Here is a 13,373-nt window from a genome sequence, read left to right as displayed (position 1 = left end):
CCAACCTTGACAGTCTCCCCTCATAATTTAAGTCTTCCGTCCCTCTAACCAATTTAGTTGCACTTAGTCTCTGCACTCTCTCCAGCTCATTTATATCCCTCTTATGGCACTGGCACATGGGGAGATTAGTCGCCCGCAATTTTTTTTTTTGTGTTTCGACGACAAGTCGTGTGTCTATAGCGAACCAAAGATTTCTTGTGAATTCAGTTCCCAAGCGATTTACTACCCATGATGCCACACTTTTCTCCTCCAATAAGATCAATAAATCAGACCAAGAACAAGAAAAAATGCTTCAGAAATTAAGAGTTTTCTCTGGCGTGATTTCCTCGGCATGTTTTTATTATGAATGGTGACGCTGGGTAAAAACAATTCAAAACCGCAATGCATGAAATTTTCATACAATCGTGGCTACTAATCTCCCAGTGTGTTTTACTTTGGTAGAATTCAATACTTGGTAATGGAATTGCTATTTCTGTGAAGTCGCACAGAAAAGAGTCTCTGTGTGTCTTGGAATGACATGCGATTAAAAGTAGCCTCGTATGTTTGGATGCTGCTGATTTACATTTTTCTCATTTGGAAGACAAAACTAATTATTAGTCGCCAAATCTCTCTTTTAAAAATCTCGTGCGACTAATCTCCCCATGTGCCACTGCCCTTAAAGATTGGAGCCCAAAACTGCACTTCATAATCCAGGTGAGGCCTATAAATTATGTTTTCATACCTTGAGTTTATGCAAGACAGAACTTTATTTGCTTTAGTGGCCACTAGAGTTGCCACCTGGCCGGTATTTTACTGGACTGTCCGGTAAAAATGATGGTAGATGTAAATGTTATTATTAGGGAAAAAAGATAAATATATAGGAAGGCCGGTATTTTTTTCCAGAAAAGGTGGCAACCCTAGTGGCCACAGAATGACACTGGCCAGAATTAGACAACTTGTCTTTCCTCCAGATGGAAGAAGAGCTGAAAGGTAGAGTTCTGGTCTAAAAATAAAATCCCAAAATAAAACCTGGTAGTTCTGTCGCCAGGCCATCATGAGGGTTCTGCTGTTATCTGGTCACCACTGAATTTATCCTCCCCTCCTACAAAACAGGATGGCAATTATTTCATAATAGAATTAAATATTTTGTAACTTGTTTTGAGCTTGAAGCATTGAAACACATGGAAGGCACACAACAAAACTGTGGCTCACAGGGTCAGCCATGGCGTATTGTAGCCCTTGAGCATCCTTTGCTCTGTCTGGAACTTGTTAGAAATGTCAGCTTCTGATGCAAACGAAGCACAGTGTTTACAAAACATATCTGGACACAGTCCATGGGAACAGCTGGCTCCAGCTGGTTTGTATAATACCAGGGTTCTGCCTTGGGCACTATATATATATATATATATATATATATATATATATATATATATATATATATATATATATATATATATATATATATATATATATATATACCCATGTATACCTGATAACATGATCTCTTGATGTTTAAGGAGATGTTTATTATTTTATGAAGTCTTTATTGCCCATGTCTTGGTTGTGGATTGAGTACCGCGGTGCACTTTTGCAGTTCTGTACTTTCCATAATTTATTTATTTTGAATACAGGAATCATAAATCACGTTGGTGTTGTCAGATTATATCATACCATGTCCACTCACTTCATATACACCTCATGTGCAGAGCTATTGCAACATGATCAATGAGTAGATAAATAACTGGGGTGCCAGAGAGGCTTCCAATGTGTTTCTGGAGCAAACAATTAAAGGGATTTGGTCATGTTTTTAACGGTAAAGAGATAAAATTGCCAATGCACGGCTTGCCTTTAAAAATAATTATTACAAAAAAATGCATTTTTTGTAGAAATTCTTTTTAAAGCCAAACCGTGCACTTGCAATTTTTCTCTTTGTGTACAGATATTGGCTTTTTATGGTTTATAGCAGCTGGTCACCTCCATATTGGTGGTTAGACCGAGCGCTGGTGATTTCTTTCTATGGTATAGTTTTTATTCCTAAATTACACTGCAAATAATTCACTTTACAATATAAAATTTCCTTCCTGAACCAGCAAGTGTATGTTTTAGTTGTAATATTGGTGTGTAGGTGCATCTCAGGTCATTTTGCCTGGTCATGTGCTTTCAGAAAAAGCCAGCACTTTAGGATGGAACTGCTTTCCGGCAGGCAGGCTGTTGTTTCTGCTACTCAATGCAACTGAACGATTAACAGTGGAACCTGGATTTTACTATTGAGTGCTGTTCTTCGAACTACCAGGCAGCTGTTATCTGTTTACCTTTCCATGTTCTGCTGATGGGCTGCTAGAGCAGTAGAAGGGAGGGGGGTGATACTGCAACTTGCAGTACAGCAGTAAAGAGTGACTGAAGTTTATCAAAACACAAGTCACATGACTGGGGGCACCTGGGAAACTGACAATATGTCTAGCAATATCTGAAAATATGTCAGATTTCAAAATTAAATATAAAAAAATAAGTTTTGTCATTTTAAAAATGGATTTCAGTGCAGAATTCTGCTGGAGCAGCACTATTAATGGATGTGTTTTGAAAAAAACATGTTTTGCCATCACAGTATCACTTTAAAGGAGAATTCAACCCCTACCCTGGGTAAACCCCCTCCCTCCTCCCCCCAGCCTACCCACCCCAATTCTTTCCCTCCGTGCATATTCCGGCCTCAGAGTTCACGGCAGCCATCTTCTTCTTCTCCGGTAATCTTCGTGTCTTGACTGCATTTTCAGCGTATTCGCAGTTGGGAGTAAATTTTCAGGCCCGAACCACTGCGCCGAAGTCATGTAAATTTCCGAATTTTTTCTTCTGAAAAAGACCGAAGAAAGAAGATGGCGTCTGTGAACTCCGAGGCCAGAATCTGCATGGAGGGATGAGTAAAAAATTAGGGGCATTTGCCCGGGGGGGGGAGGTACACTCCCCCAGTGTACCTTCCCCCCCGGGCAAAAAGGGAGGGGGGTATACCCAGCGTAGGTTTTTTTTTTTTACGGGTTGAAAATAAACCATTGTGGTTGCTATATCCTGTTCACCTGCTCTCTTAGTGATTGTATGCTGATTGCTTTTATAACATCCATTAACATGATAAGTTCTCCCCATAAGGGGGTCTGTATAACAATTGGTGAAACCCTGAATGTCTGAGACCTTCCAACAAACAGTTGTGACTCATGACCATGCATTTTGGTACAGCTTATAGTCAATACAGAGTAATCTCACATGTACTCCCGTCCCATACCTGTAAAATGTTTCACCATTATGTCGTATTTAAATAAAAAAAAGTTTTCACATTTTTGAATAGATTTGATTTTTTTCTTTAAATTGGTGGTTCAACTTTGAGGTAACTTGTAGTATATTATATAGAATGGCTAATTCTAAGCAATGTTTAAATTGGCCTTCATGTTTTCTTTTTGAATTATTTGCCTTCTTCTTCTTCCAGCTTTTAAATGGAGGTTATTGACTGCATCTAAAAACAAATACTTTGTAAGGCTTACTCAAATAGTTTGTATTTTTTCTTACTCATCTTCTTTTCATATTCATATTCCAGTCTTTTATTCAACTTAATGCATGGTTGCTAGGGTAATCTGGATCCTAACAACCAAATTGCTGATCTGCAAACTGAAGAGCTGCTGAATAAAAACCTAAAACACCTGCCAAGGCCGGGGGCCAGTATTACAAATTTACCAGCAATGTAGCTGCTGGTAAATTTGTAATAACCTTCAAAAAGACCCCTCGACCTGCCCCCAATCCCCTGTAAACCTAGCTTTTTTCTCCGTCTTCAGCTCTCCGCGTCGTGGCCTGCCCCTTTTTATGTCATGGCCCGCCCCTTTTGTTCCCGCTTCCCACCAACCGGTAAAAAATATAGGAAAAGGTGGCAACCTTAGATGCACCGAATCCACTATTTTGGATTTGGCGGAACCCCCGAATCCTTAGCAAATCCTAATTTGCATATGCAAATTATTGATGGGAAGGGGGGAAAATTATATCCTTGTTTTGTGACTAAAAGTCACGCGATTTCCCTCCCCGCCCCTAATTTACATATGCAAATTAGGATTCGGAAAGGCTGAAGGATTTGGCCGAATCCTGGATTGGGTGCATCCCTACTTGGAACAAAGTTTAAGATTAAGTCAAATAAACACAAATGACAGGCAGCAAAATAATGTTATATTTGTCCGCAACGGAAAACATAAATAATACACTCAAAACATTTAAAAAAAACAAAAAAAGAGGTATTTTCAGAATGTAAAAAATAGAATAATCTAATAAAGTGCATTCAAATAATTACAAATTCCTAAGGTGTAATTTAGGCAAATTAAAGTGCATTTAGGGAAATAATAAAGTGCATTCAAATAATTACAAATTCCTAAGGTGTAATTTAGGCAAATTCCATTTCCATCCAAATTTCTTACCACTCCAAGATCATGGAAAGGAGTGTGACTCCAGTTACAGGTTTTAAAGGCACTGGTTGATAAAGTGAAGGCACTGCCCTCAAGTGGAAGACTAGTATTATGGCTCTGAATTATTAGCAGCTCACATGAATGTGTATAGACACATGTAAACTAGAGAAGTGAGGCATATTATTCATGGCAAGACAACGACATAACTACAATACAACTGACCTCGCACCTGCAGGGGTGGCTTGAAAAACAGGAAAGGCCAATAAGTAGACAAAAAGAAGACAAAACAATGAAGGTCATACCCACTAGCATGTAATCACTAGCAAGAGTTTAGGTGCACAGAACCTTCCTCAGCCTGCTACTGTCTACATTCTTTTTTAAACACTAAAAGACTTGTTTATAGAGGGTGTAAAGCTGCAAAGTGCAAAAAAAGCTTAAAAGTGCATTCCCCCCCCCACAATGCTCCGGCCTCTCCACCATAATAAACACAAAGGTGCTCCAGAGTTGAGTTCTGTGACAGGGTTGCCATGCAGGGAGGTGTATTGCAACATCATGGGGCGGGCTGTGATGTCACAAGGACTGGGCCAGTGATGTCAAAGGGATGAGCTACAGCAATTGGCTGATCTCTGTGTCAATCTAGGGGAGCCCTACCCAGTTTCCCTAATTTAGAAAACTGGGCAGGCAGTTTTAAAAGGGCTGCCCAGGTTAAATCCAGACAGGTGACAACACTATCCAGAGAAATACATTTAGGGGGTTATTTATCAAAGTCCGAATTTATCTCAATATTTTCTGCTACAAACTCCAATCAAATCCCCTCGGGTTTTTTACGCTTATTTATTATTACATTTTCCTGAAAAAAACAGATTTTCTCGATTTTTTTCACTGATTCTTTCGTATTTTTCACCCGAAAACTTCAGGGTATTGCACGAAACCCAGTGCACATCAAAAAATCATTGGTACTTCTCCCACTGACTTATATGCAACCTCGACAGGTCTGAGATGCCGGATTTTCTGATTATGACTTTTCCACCCTCAGGGTTTAATAAATATCAAAAAAGTCCGATTTTATTTTAAAAAATCACGAATTTTTCGCGATTTTTGCATTCTGAGTTTAGTAAATAACCCCCTAAATGTCTGTTTGGACTACTCTAGACCAGGCACAATTTTGCTCCTATTAGCTTGCATGATACTTGCACCTTCCATTAGTAAATGAGCCCTTTTAGATGAATTCAGGAGCCCAGAGCTGATCCTGTATTGTCATGATATATAAATATATCCCTTGCATAATAATTACACTGTATAATCTCATTTTAGTTATGAGAACATCATATCAGCACTTCTGATTCTGACCCGTAGTGATAAGCTGAGACCAGCCACAGCCCCCAATGCGCATTATTACATCATGATTTCCAAAAATACACTAAAACGTCATGTATCTGGAAATCTGCCGAATGTCATTTGATACAAAACAATCCCCCTCTTGCAACATATAAAAATAAATCTCTGTAAATTACAATAATTAATAGTAGGCAAAACACAGAGATCCTCAGTTATACATGTAGTTACCGCAGAGGATTAGCTCTAAGTGTTGGCGGCTTCTCCTGCTCTAACTGTACTATCTGGATGAGTCTGATACATTAAGTAATTAAATTTACCAAATCTGTAAAATAGGGAAAGGATATTTATGAGATTCAGTCATTGCAACAAAACATTTAAAGCAAATGTGAGAAATATGAAATGTCAGACAGAATCCTGGAAAATCCCTTCAGCTCTTTTGAAAAAATTCTTGTGAAATTTTGTTTCATACTGAATATAGTACACAGTACTACTGATAGTACTACAGTGGCAGATAATACTCTGGTGTTTGTTGCTGATGATTCAGTACCGTCTTTGGATTCTTGTGCGTGGGTCAGCTGACAAACTGCGAAATTTCTGCACATGTGCTGGTGTGTTGGAAGGAACTTGCTGGAGATTCTGCAAAGCAATTTTGGTGCAAAATTATATCATTTTCTGCACAGCACATAGACAATAGAATTCTATCATACTATTGTATATCTAGAGGGGGCTCACATGTTTGCCTACCCATAGCTGCACTTAGGGGCATGTTTACTAAAATTAGAGATAAATATCGGGAGAGATTCCTGGAGATGTTGCCCATGGCAACCAATCCGCAATTAGATTTAAAAGGCCACCTATAAAGGCCATAGACGTAACAATTACAATCATTCTTGGAAAGGATCTTTCCAAGAAAAATCGTTCGTTTCAATACACATGTGCAGAGCTGAATGGTCAGATATAGAGGTAGAAACAATAGAATTGTACCTGTATCTGATGATTCAGCACTAACAATGGCTGATGTTTGGGTGCCTTCAAAGGCATCCGATCAAAATTTTCCGTCCAGCACGATCAACGAGACGAAAATTTGTTTAGTAAGATATTATCTGTGTGTCTATGGCCAACTTTAGTTAGAAAATAAAAGCGAATTGTGGATTGGTTGCCATGTGCAACATCTCCAGAAATCTCTCCAGATATTTATCTCCAATGCTAGTAAACATGCCCCTTAATTTTTTGAAGCTTACATTGCAGGTACAACAAGAATCTCCTGATGCTTTTCTGCTCAGTTCTATCACTGTTTACACTGAGCACATAAGCGCTAGGAGATGCTTCCTGCACCAGTACCTTAAAATTTGATGCTGTGCCCAGTCCTTGGCCACACAAAACACCAGGGGGTGCTCATGATAAACAGTCAGCAGTAACAGCAGTGCTTGGGATGCTTGTCAATTGTATTTTAGCCTGATCGTTGCTAATTGCCAGTCTTTTCCAATAACAGTTTTGTTTTTTTTTAACATGGGCCCCAGGCAATTCAAACTAGTGATGGTGGGGCTGACAAATGTTCAACTTGCCTCTGACTCCCTCTTCCAACCCAGTGATTTATAAGCATGGCAAGATTTCCAGATGTTGTCCCAACCTCCTCTGCTGTCAGAGGGGGTTGAGACAAAAATTCTGGCCATCATCCACCCACAAGTCATTAACTGGCCAAAAACCACACTCCTAGCAGGTAAACCCACAAGTCCCACTAGCAGTCCAGAGCAAGAGATACTTCTGCTGATGTTACAAGGCCCTAAAAAGAGAGTTTGCTCTAGGGCCCAGCAACATTTCATATACCGCAGTAAAAATTCCCATAAGAATAAAGCATAAGGAGAACTTACCAGTTGGGATTTCACTGGAAAATGAATTGTTGGTGTTGGGTATTTGATTATGGCTTCCTGGACATCTAAAAGAATTGCAAATGATAAGTTTTTTTTTCAAGTTTGTGGCAAAAATTAATCCAAATCCATATTCCAGTGTTTCTGTTTTTATTTGTGAATATTTAATACACACATTAATTTTTTTTTAAATTTTGGGCTGGAGGTACACTGGGACTAGATTACCCAGAGTGGTCCAATCACTCCAGGCAATAGTAAGATATTTCAGTGCCAGGTATCGTGGTGCAATCAAACATCTATGTATATTCTGCAAAGTAATAACCACTTTTAAAGTTTATAAAGTTCATGCAGCGCATATTTATTCACAAATGGTTGTATTGCCTGAACGCTAAAAAATTGCACTGCTGCGCCCGTTTGTCCGGTGTTTGTGAATTCGCATTGAGGATATATTTTCGCAAATGCCTCGCAAACAAGATGGGTGTTCGTGTGAGTGCGCCCACTGCGCGAGGTTGTTGTGCCCGAAAATAGCGTTGACGGTAACTAAAATTCTCAATTTGCAAAACTGTTTTGCGAATCTTTTCTCCTCCACCAAAGTTGTGGCGTAATTCAGTGCAGAGTGTGCTCAAAATTTTTGACATATTTAAAAAGCTCTTATCGACATTCGCATTGTGGAAAAAACTAATCGCAATTCTGTTTGCACCACTTATTCAGCTTTATAAATATAACCATTATCAGGGCATATATATTCACTTTGTGAACCAATCTGCCTTGCGCAAAATTTATAAATGAGCCCCAGTGACACTCAGATTGAGTTAGAACAGTGATCCCCAACCAGTAGCTCATGATCAACATGTTGCTCTCCAACCCTTTGGATGTTGCTCTCAGTGGCATCAAAGCAGGTGCTTATTTTTGAATTCCTGACTTAAAGGCAAGTTTTGGTTTCATAAAAACAAGGTGTACTGCAAAACAGAGCCTTAATGTAGGTTGGCAATCCACATAGGGGCTACCAAATGGGCAATCACAGCCCTTATTTTGCACCTAAGAACATTTTTCATGCTAGTGTTGCTCCCCAACTCCTTTTACTTCTGAATGTTGCTCAAGGGTTCAAAAGGTTGAGGATCCCTGAGTTAGAACATGAGCTGCGGCATGCAACTTCACATTACTGTACAAACATCAGTTACTGTACTTACTCTGCAATCTCTGGTTGAGACGATCCAGTGACTGAAGACGTTTTTGTTCCTCCAGAGACAAAGCACTAAGACACGCACCTTGAGGAGCTTTGTGCATGAGAAGACCTTTTCTGCTGGAAGACATAGCTCGCATCTCGGTTAGAATTTCCTTTTCAGTGGCAGATGTTTTCACCAGGTCTTCAGCCAGCGTAAACTGAGCTGTACTATCTGAAACTGCAATGAAAAAATGTTACTGTAAACAACTGTGCTGAAATCAGGAATCTATAAGTGCACCAAGCAGACTGCAATTTGTCATGTTATTGTTTTGGTTTCATAAAACTAAACACTTAGCTTGTTTACACTAGGGACACAATTAATCATAAGGATGAAGCCTGAACCATATCCTGGTTTGCATATGGATTTATGATGGCTTTGCACTGTGAGCAAAATAAGGGTACCTCATGCCTGAGATATGCTTAGTTCTATGTGTTGCTCTGTTAAAGTATCAGTAACATAAATTTTTTTTATTAAAAAATTCGTTAGTGTAGAAAGAAAAAAAAAACACAAAGACATTAAACTTTTAAAACGCAAAGTCTTTATTAAGAAATAACTTACCGAAACTCCGCTTGCGCTCCTCTTCAGAAAAGGCGTCACGGCAATGATCCATCGATTTCTCCTCCCTGACAATCTCCTAAAGGAAAGCAGGGAGGGAGAAATCGAGCGCCTGGATCGCCTTGATCGCCTTTTCTGAAGAGGATAGCAAGCAGAGTTTCAGCAAGTTATTTCTTAATAAAGACTTAGCGATTTAAAAGTTTAATATGTCTTTGTGGTTTGTTTTTTTCCGTTCTACACTAACGAATTTCTTTTATAAAAAAAAAGTTGATGTTACTGGTCCTTTGAGCAAAGCAAAATTCTGCCTTTTTCAAGCAATGTTAGGGACTGTGCATGTTTTACTCTTCCTCTAAACCACAACCTTTTTTACCCGTGAGCAACATTCAGATGTATAAAGAGTTGGGGTGCAACACAAGCATGAAATAGTTGCTGGGGTGCCAAATAAGGGCTGTGATTGACTATTTGGTAGCCCCTATGTAGACTAGCAGCCTACGAGAGACTCTATTTGGCAGTACAACTGATTTTTATGAAACAAAAACTTGCCTCCAAGCCTGGAATTCAAAAATAAGCAGCTGCTTTGAGGCCACTGGGAGCAACAACCAAGGGGTTGGAGAGCAACATGTTGATCATGGGCAACTGGTTGGTCTTTTAACTAAAGAAACTTTGATAATATTCTTTAAGTGTAACCACAAACAGTGGCTACTCTACGGAATAATTGTTGATTGTGATGGGGAGGTCTGATTCTTTTTTCCCCTTTTTTCGGTCAATCAGGTAGAAGATTGATTCTAGACTAGAGACCATTTAGGGTGGTGGTCTCCAAACTGTGGGACTTATTCAATTTGCAGGGCTTGGGGGGAGGGGGGCCTCAGTCTTGGGGCAGTTAAGGTGAGCATTGCTTACTATTTACATCTGAAAGCCCAGCTAGATATTATTGAAGCTATGACTAAATAGCTGATTATATATTTGCCTGTATCTCATACTCATTATATGAGTTAAGGGGACCCAGATCAAAGGTTGAACCTAGAAGGGGTACCCTGGCCAAAGGTTGGGCCTTCAAAAGGAGTTTGAACTGAAAATGCTTGACAACCACTGATTTAGGGTGAGATATGGAAAGATACTCCTGGAAACCCATCTTAAAGTTTAATTATGTGACACAGCAGCCTATCCTAGATGTTCAAAGAAATATACCTGGATGGCCAAAACAGCAAAAGTGTTCCTGCATCAGTGACCTTGTTATAAGCCACTACTTTTTGAACATTAAAAGAGGTGAGCTGTGACACTATTAAGATATGTGCAGGCCTTAAATTTGCATTCTAAAAATTCCGATGGTTTCTGATTTTCCAGACAATCTGGTCATTTACAACTGAGGAACCAGACAGCTCTCATTTAATGTAGATTTTATGAAAATGTATTCTGACCTAACTAACTGGAAATGTGAATAAATGCTGCCACATAACGAGAGCTGTCCTGTCCTTCTATGTTTATCTTACAGGCCGAGCTTCTAGAACCAACCATTATTACATTTGCTGAAGGCATTTGGCTATAGTCTATGTAGGATTCCGTTGTTTGTTAAAAGACTAAAAAAAAAAGACATACCTTCACCAGAATGGCTAAATGCTGAAGGCACTGGTTCTCGTGCACTTGCCAACGGATTTATCTTCAGTGTGTGCTCATTCTGTACAAGGTAGGAATAAAAAAAGGAAAGGATTGAAGTCAGCTCAATAACTTATCACACCTTTACACTGAAAACTGCACTTCATTCAAAGACCTAGAAATTTGAGATCCGTTCTGGAACATGCAGAGGCGCTGCAGAACCATCTACACATACTACTGATACAAAATGTTGATACACCTTAAAAACCAGGCTGTTGTTCCAAGATCCCATTGTTGTCCAGCTGGAGGCCCACAGGGCAATTTTATTTATCCATTCAGTGGAAATAGCAATTTCTGATGTTTTTTCCTTTTAGTTTTTTTGCCATTTGTACACAATTATAAAAGCAAGTGATGCTAAGCCAACATATTTGAGCTTTAACTGTGATTAATGGGCCATGTAACAGCTGTTTGTTTTCATATCAATCTCATTATTGTTCAATTTATCTGGAGAAGTTTAGAGATCAGGCTCATGCGTAACAGACATCAGTTGTCTTATGTTATATAAGTCTAATGATGGGACTGTTTTAAGAACAAGGTCATTCGTCTTTTGATCCCTTAGATTAGTGATTCTCAAACTATTTCAATTCAAGCCCAACTTAAAGGGATACTGTCATGGGAAAAATGTTTTTTTTCAAAATACATCAGTTAATAGTGCTGCTCCAGCAGAATTCTGCACTGAAATCCGTTTCTCAAAAGAGCAAACGTTTTTTTTTATATTATATTTTGAAATCTGACATGGGACTAGACATATTGTCAGTTTCCCAGCTGCCCCCAGTCATGTGACTTGTGATAAACTCCAGTCACTTTTTACTGCTGTACTGCAAGTTTGCGTGATATCACCCCCTCCCCCTCCCCCTCCCCTCCCCCCCCCAGCAGCCAAACAAAAGAACAATGGGAAGGTAACCAGATAACAGCTACCTAAGATAAGATAACAGCTGCCTGGTAGATCTAAGAACAGCACTCCAGGTCCCACTGAAACACATTCAGTTACATTGAGTAGGAGAAACAACAGCCTGCCAGAAAGCAGTTTCATCCTGAAGTGCTGGCTCTTTCTGAAAGCACATGACCAGGCAAAATGACCTGAGATGCTCCTACACACCAATATTACAACTAAAAAATACACTTGGTGGTCCAGGAATTAAATTTTATATTGTAGAGTGAATTATTTGCAGTGTAAACAGTGTCATTTAGAAATAAAAAAACATCATAAAAATAATGACAGAATCCCTTTAAGGGTCCAACCTTTGGCCTGGGCCCCCACCCTAGCTCATGAAATCAGTACAGATATAGGAAAATATTGATATATCAACTAGGGATGCACCGAATCCAGGATTCGGTTCAGGATTCGGCCAGGATTCAGCCTTTTTCAGCAGGATTCAGCTTCGGTCGAATCCTTCTGCCAGGCCAAACTGAATCCGAATTTGCAAATGAGGGGCTGAAAATTGCATGAGTTGTTGTCACAAAACAAGGAAGTAAAAAATGTTTCCCCTTCCCACCCCTAATTTGCATTAGGATTCGGCCGAATCATTCGCAAAGGATTCGGGGGGCCGAATCCAAAATAGTGGATTCAGTGCATCCCTAATATCAACCATAGTTCCCAGAATATCTAGGGCATTTTTTTTCATCTGGGAAACAGCATAAAGCTGTCATAAATCTTACTTATTAACAAAACAAATAAAAATAATTGGAAAAAAAAATTCAGGTCTAAAGATTCATTATAAGGTCTATGGCACAAGTTGCGTTTTGTCTTCCCTTGCCCTCAGATGGTGAGTGTTTTAGCGACGTATTATACACAGTCCCAATGGGGACAGAAATCTTAAGGTTCTACATTATCGCATCAGAATACAAAGATTGTATCAGATGATACCTTTTTGTTTGATCTTTGTGAGATAAGGAGGAACAAAATACAACTTTTGGAACCATATCTTGCATTGATGCAAATGCTGGATATACATGCCAAGACGTAGGGCAGTTTGGATGATTTTATCCATACTGACGGTCTTGTTCTATATTCCAGCTTGAGATCATTGCGGACCAACAAACCATTCTGTGATGCTGGTGGAGTGCAGATAATCTGTGTCTTGGTTGTACATTCCGTTTGCCGTTGCACTGTGAATGAAGGTAGCCACAACTCCTTTTCAATTTCCTGATTTTCCCAATTAGCCCAAATGTATAGAACAAAGGAAGGTAACATATATTGGCTGACCAGTTAGGCAGCATGCTGGTGCAGTGGTTAGAAAGGGTATCTTGCAGCACTGGGACCCAGGGTTTGATTTCACCCAGGTTACTAACTGCAAGGATTTGTATTTTCTTCCCATGCTTGT

The 13,373-nt window shown here is 39.4% G+C and overlaps 1 pseudogene; it reads right to left on the bottom strand.

Moving 5' to 3' along the window:
- Positions 1–5,474: 5,474 nt before the first annotated feature.
- Positions 5,475–13,373, bottom strand: part of LOC108709019 — a 43,241-nt pseudogene continuing 35,342 nt past the window's right edge.

Source organism: Xenopus laevis, chromosome 2S, assembly GCF_017654675.1.
Source record: "Xenopus laevis strain J_2021 chromosome 2S, Xenopus_laevis_v10.1, whole genome shotgun sequence".
Lineage (NCBI taxonomy): Eukaryota > Metazoa > Chordata > Amphibia > Anura > Pipidae > Xenopus > Xenopus laevis.
Note: the sequence above shows the minus strand (reverse complement) of the source record. Positions and strands in the feature narration are given on the sequence as shown.